Below are 6,988 nucleotides of genomic sequence, written 5' to 3'. Positions count from 1 at the left end.
AAAGGGCAAGATGAATAAAAATGTAGTTAATTGTGCAACAACTTGTTTAGATCTGTAGGTGTCAGGACTTAGACATCTTATATAATTCATCACTCTGGAATGTTATTGATTATACCAAAATGGAATCAGTCAAATAAACTTCGGAAGACTGAGACTGCAGAAGATTAATTGGAAGATATGTGGTAAAGGAGTAGTTGTGGATACACAAATACTTTCATTCTAGAAAGATAAATCTTGACCTCTATGAAAGGAAGTGTGGCAAAAATGTTTTTAACATTAGAGTGGAATTAGCATTTATGCGTACACAAGGTTTTTTTTTTTCTGTACATAATGATAGCAAAAAGCAGTCATGATTAAAAAGAAAAAGCACTTATGAATTCCTGTATTTAGCCTTAAAGGAATAAAGAAGAGAGTCATCGGACCTCTCTAAGTGTGAAAATCATTAGAAGCATTTTATGTGAATGAACCCAAGAGGGATGTTTGAAAATCTGTTTGGTCCCTGTGGCTTGGGCTGGTGACTTGAAAATCCTTCATTACATGTTCATAATGCCTCTTCCGTCTCCACAAATTCATTAGAGAACATTAAAATAGGCACTGTGTTCCAGCCCTTGCCAGGTTTAACCGACAAGTATGGTTCAGATAGAACTAGTGAGGAAAAAGAATGTGTGTATTGAAGAGACAAAAGAAAAGTATAAAAATCTATCCTGAGTTGTTCATAGTATCTTATTAGCAGAAATCCCTGGCACCAAGTAGATTAGAGTTCATGACTTTAAGTGTACTGTTAAACAAAAGTTAAACATAAAACTCAAGGAAACATAACTGGAAGGCACGAAATGAAAATATTACCAGGTGATGAGTGAAAGGGACATGAAAAACTGAAAATATTCATCATATACCTGCTGAAAACCAACCAAACTGATGGCAATTCCTAGGGGGTAAGTCCCATAATTACCAATTATACTCCCATAATTAATTATTATCAGCTTTTCCAAATAACAGTCACCCCATTCATCAAATTAGGTACTTACATACCATATGCCAACCACTCCCCTGTTTATATTTGTCAAGTAATGCTCACCAGTCCAAGACCTTACCTTTGAATAACTCAGACACCCATCATTCCTAAATATATCCAATTCTAGCTAGATTGAATTCAGAGGTCAAAAATATTGCCCTTATTAGAAAGATCCATGGAACAACAGTTTGGGATATTATTAAAGTAAATATCGGTATAAAATCCTGTGATAGTCCCAGTATTTAATTGACTGCTTTATCCTAAATATATGTCAGCAGATACAGCCTTGCTGCTATAAAATGTCCTCAGATAACTTCATTTTTTTACTGGAGACTCAAGACCAGTAACAAAAGCACTGTCTGAATTATTGGCATATTTTTAAAGTCAAAGATAAGGTCAGACAATTCATGAGCCTTCTGGCATAAGGAAATTTCCTTGAAAGCTTTGAAAGAATAAGATAGCATGATTTTGTGTTGCAAAACTCATCATAAGAATTTCTCTATACATAACTGAAGAATTTCTTAATTAAGAATATGTAATTTTACAAGTGATACTTTGGATCAGATAAATTTCATCTAAATTTTCAAGTTATAAGGTGTGATATGAGATATTTCAGCCATCTGGGAAAATTAGAAGAGTTGAAAATTCTTAAGTTATTTATTTTTTAGTATATAATATAGCACAGGGGGTCGTGTTGAGACATTTCTATACATGCATACAACATACTCTGATTATGTTCATACCTTCCATTATTCCACTCTTTTCCTTGTTGTCTTAAAAAGACTTCAACAAGCTGTAACATTATATTCATGAATGTATATAAAGTACATTGACCATATTCACCTTTACTCTCTTCATTGCCCTTCTCCCTTCCTGTACTAACCTCCTTTAGCATGACTTAGTTTACTTTTCTGCCTAGTTGGAAACCAAGAAACTACACTCTATTCTGGCTAAGTAAAAACATTGCCAATTTCTCCATATTTGCATTTCATTACGAATGAATCCTGGGCTCAACAAATAGAGTACTTGCGGGTCAAATGTGAAGCTTTGAGTTCAAATTCCGTTACAGCCAGAAAAAAAAAATGAGTCTCCTTTCCATGTGCATCACCACTGTCCATTGTATTAGAGGTTATTCTATCTAGATATTCTAAGGTGTATTACAGAACTTTGGTTAACTGCATAATAAATTATAAGAAGCTCATCTCTTGGAAATAGAATCAGAAGTAGATAAGATTATAAGAAACTTAAATGTGGCAAGCAACTTTGGTCTAACTTGTCAAAAGTACCTCACTTTAAATTTTCTTTTCTAAAGAACTTCCTTCAGGTTCTTTTGAAAAGACATTTACTTTTATAGCGATATGGATGGCCTACAGATACCTAAAGATATGGAAAACACTATGTACTGAATTTCAACTATTCTTATCACTATTGTCTTTTACACTAATATACTGATGAGAGTGAGAATTTGATGGTCTGAACTGACTGTTCCTCAACTAAAGGCAATTAGGAACAGAACATTGGAAAAAAGTTGAAATTAGGATATAGACAGACTCATGAAATGAGTAAAATAAAAACAAAGAGGTCTAATTTTTGGTCCACAGTTCTGAAGAGGAAATAACAGGTGAACAGTTTCACTTTTGCCCATGTGATTTTGTTCTTTCTACTGGAATCAAACTGTCAGGCTCATAACATCTTTCTAGGCTCACTACATAAGGATGACCCTTCTGAAAACAGTGACATAATTCTACGGAGCAGTCTACCAAAATCAGACACTCTTAATATGTTGACTTTGGATAAGAACAGAAAGTAGACTGCAATAGCACTGCCTGAGAAACTTCTTTTGTTTGACATCAGGTGGCCCAAGAACACCATGTACCCCTCCAACATGACGGTCTTCATGCCTTCTGTGCTGACACTAATTGGTATCCCAGGCCTAGAGTCTGTGCAGTGCTGGATTGGGATCCCATTCTGTGCCATGTATCTCATAGGCATGATTGGAAATTCTTTCCTTCTCTTTATTATCAAAGGAGAGCACAGCTTCCATGAGCCTATGTACATTTTTGTAGGGATGCTAGGAGCCACAGACATTGCACTTGCTAGCAGCATTATGCCCAAGATGCTTGGAGTCTTCTGGTTTCGTATTCCAGAAATCTACTTTGATTCCTGCTTGCTTCAAATGTGGCTTATCCACACCTTTCAATGTGTAGAGTCAGGCATCCTGCTGGCCATGGCCCTGGACCGTTAGTGGCCATCTGCTACCCACTGAGACATGGGACCATCTTCACCAACCAGCTGATCACACAAATGGGAGCTTTCCTAGTGGCCAGAGCTGCTATTCTCGTATCCCCAGGCATAGTACTGATAAAGTTTCAGCACCAGTTTCTGTTATATCACACAACAGCCATCTCTCATTCCTACTGTGAGCAATGGCCATTGTGTAACTAATTGTAGGAAATGTCAGGGCCAATAAAATCTATGGGTTGTTTTTGGCCTTCGCTATTTCAGTATTTGACCTCACATTCATCACAGTGTCTTACGTACAGATATTTATCACAGTTTTTCATTTGCCCCAGAAAGAGGCCAGATTTAAGGCATTTAATACCTGCATCGCTCACAGTTGTGTTTTCCTCCAGTTCTATGTCCTTGCCTTCTTCTCCTTCTTCACACATAACTTTGGTTCTCACATTCCCCCTTACATCCATATCCTCTTCTCCAGCATGTTCTTGCTGGTCCCGCCATTTCTCAATCCACTTGTTTATGGTTGAAGACCAAGCAGATCTGCTTGAATGTGGCAAAAATGTGTTCTACATAAAATGAACCTTGATTAATACCTGCATTCTTTCCTTTTTGTGCAGTACGATTGATACATGAAAAGAAAACAGTCACCACCCTCTATGTGTTTGATATACCTAACTTTCCAGTGTATTTGTTTGGAAATTTGCTAATATGTTAATTGTATTCATGTGACCATATTCCATAGCATCTACCAGTCACTGGGTTTGTGAATCTTACCTGAAGAATGAAAAGAACAAATGTAACGGAGCAATATAGTAAGTTTATCTCATTTTGGCTCCTTTCAATTTTAGTCTATGTTTGACCTCTTCCTCTAAGAATCAATCTTTACAATTATTTATGACTTATGCCTTTGTCATTGAATGGAATTCTAGGGCAAATTTTCCCAGAATGACTTGTTCATTCATTTTTCTTTAACACCTCATTGGTTTTTAAAAAATGAAGGCAGTGCATCTTATATGTTTCACATCCAAAAATGTCTTTCTAGCTATGATGTGACTGTCTAGTATTACAAATATTTTCCCTCCATGATTTGGAAGTTACAGGCACACAGATCATTTAGCATTTATGATTTTTCCTCCTATATCCAACAATGTTTGTAATTAATTCATTCAAACTGATTATTATTTTAGGCTATCAAAACCTGTTATATCATAACAATTATGAAGAGAATATTAACATAGAAATAAATTTCATACACATCTTAATTATTCTAAGTTCATAGCTGAGTATTTCTGAGAGAAAGAACAAGGAAATCAGGAGGCAAGGAGAGAAGAGAGAGCTAGAAAAAGAGATTTGTGTTTCACTTAGATAATGTGATTTCCTAGCAATGATGAATGAGTTGTGAAGGAAGAACCCACACACCATACAGGGGGAGCTTTTGTTTACAGAACGTGGTTTAAGATAAAAACATTGATTTTTCAATAGGGTTCAATTTGAAAACACTGTGCAGAGACAGGGAAAGTATGAATAAAAATATGGCTATGATGTTGTGCACAGTTGCTGGGTTGCTTCAGATACAATATATCAGTGGGTAGTTTATGTCTAACAGAAAACCATTCACACATGTGTGTTTCAATGAGACATGTGACCTCATAGCCTCCGAACAGATGTACAACCTGCTTTTAAATGAAGCAAGGTGTTTTATTGATGAAGAGATGGGGTGCTAGTTGATTGTGAAAACCAAGATTTCCTTTTTTCAAAAGACCATGGATAATTTCCACTTGTGTGCTGATATTTATACTTTGTTCAAATTAAAATCACTGCCTATGTAAGAAATATTGTATAGTTTGTCCACAGTTGGTGGAAATTCTAGCTGGTTTTATTGACTGAATCTCATGGGTCTGCAAGGGATGATATTGTACATAGAAAAACTAGGTATAGGCATCTTTGAGGTTAAGTCTCAAAGTTTACAATAGTTCATTGTGCTGAGTTGCCAATGTGAGTAGTTGTTTATAGTTAACATCATTTCTTTAAGAATTAAACTAATCTGGTAGCAGATCTAATGGTCTCACTAGAATTCAGAAAAATTCTATATAGAGCACCAAACAATAAATAACTTAGGTTTGTGTTAGAACATACAAATTAAAGGTGCCTCTTTCTTAAAACAATCTAAATCACTTTATTACGCAGGATAATAATTTATTTAAATACAATTAAAATTTAGAATTTTACTACCACTTATTGCAAATGATTATCTGGAAAAATCATTCTTGTGTGTAACAAGGCCAGAACAAATCAGATGGACAAATGCACCTGAACAACACTGAATCATAAGTGAGGACTTAGGCTAAATAATCAATAAAATAATACAGATGACAAATCTGGCATTTGGAGTGTATTTATTTACTTATTATGGATAACTGAATCATTTCACAGCATAGCATGGGTGGAAGACAACAGGGTTTCACAAAACAACATAGAAATAATGTTTTCTGCAGCAGTAGTAACAGAACACCATTCCAGGTGGTAATAAAATATATATGTATCAAAAATAAATGTAGAAATTCTTCATTATCCTTGGAATAATAATTCCTTTCATAACAATCTATGAATTAAGTCTAATTCCATTCAATATGCTAACAAGATCTTATTGTATTTTCCATGTTAATTTTTTTATTTAAAAATATACTTAATGGGATATGTATCATGTTATATATATAATAACATTATGTGTTATGTTATATGGATATATAATAACATATATGAGTATTTATAACAACATTTGCCAGATATGAATCATTCTAAAGTGCATTTCAGAGAAATTCATTTTTCCAGAATATTGTGCCACCATCATCAATATCTAATTCCACAACTTTTTCATTGTCCTAAAGCAAAATCTCTGTACATATCAAGAAACAACCCTCCAATCTATTGTAATTTGTGATCCATATTCTTCTCTTAATTACCCTATTTTAAGTAATTTATATGAATGGAATCATAAGACACTTGTTTTTCATCTTGCTTACTTCAGTCAACATTAAAAAAATCATGTACTGTAGCATGCTTTCATACTCCATTAGTTTTTTATGACTATATAAATTTCCACTGTGTGTACAAATCCCTTTTTGCTTAATCTGTTCCTCTACTGGTATCCACTTCTGTTAATTCTACACATTGTATATTTTTCATAATGCTGTAGTACATATTTTAGTCCAGGTATATATTTAAATCCATTTTTACAGTTTTGCAGGGCCCTTTGGTGTTCTATTGATATTAGAACCTTAGAAATAATCAAGCTACTTCCTGCAGAGAATGCACCATTCTGCATTCACACCAGTAATGTTTGGGGGTTCTAATTTCATTGTATCCTTGCCAATGCTAGTTAGTGTTCATTTTCCTTATCAATTCTTTGTTAATTCAAGGCATACCTGTAGACATGATGCAATATCTCATTGTGTTTCTGCTTTGCATTTCATGTGTCAATGGTCATTTTTACATCTTCCTTCCAAAATGATCATTGAAGGCATTTGTCCGTTTTAAACTTGGACTGTTTGTTTCTTCGCTATTGGAGTTGTAGGAGAATGTCATACGCTCTGCATATAACACCCTTATCAGACATGTCATTTGTTTTTTTTTAATTCTTTTTTTTTTCATTTTTCTTTTATTATTCATATGTGCATACAAGGCTTGGTTCATTTCTCCCCCCTGCCCCCACCCCCTCCCTTACCACCCACTCCG

General features: G+C 34.6%; 1 pseudogene; it reads left to right on the top strand.

The window, feature by feature from the left end:
* The first annotated feature begins 2,885 nt into the window (after positions 1-2,885).
* Positions 2,886-3,827, top strand: LOC109674741 (olfactory receptor 52A1-like; annotated as a pseudogene).
* Positions 3,828-6,988: the final 3,161 nt, after the last annotated feature.

Source organism: Castor canadensis, chromosome 1, assembly GCF_047511655.1.
Source record: "Castor canadensis chromosome 1, mCasCan1.hap1v2, whole genome shotgun sequence".
In the NCBI taxonomy this organism is placed as follows: Eukaryota; Metazoa; Chordata; class Mammalia; order Rodentia; family Castoridae; genus Castor; species Castor canadensis.
Note: the sequence above shows the minus strand (reverse complement) of the source record. Positions and strands in the feature narration are given on the sequence as shown.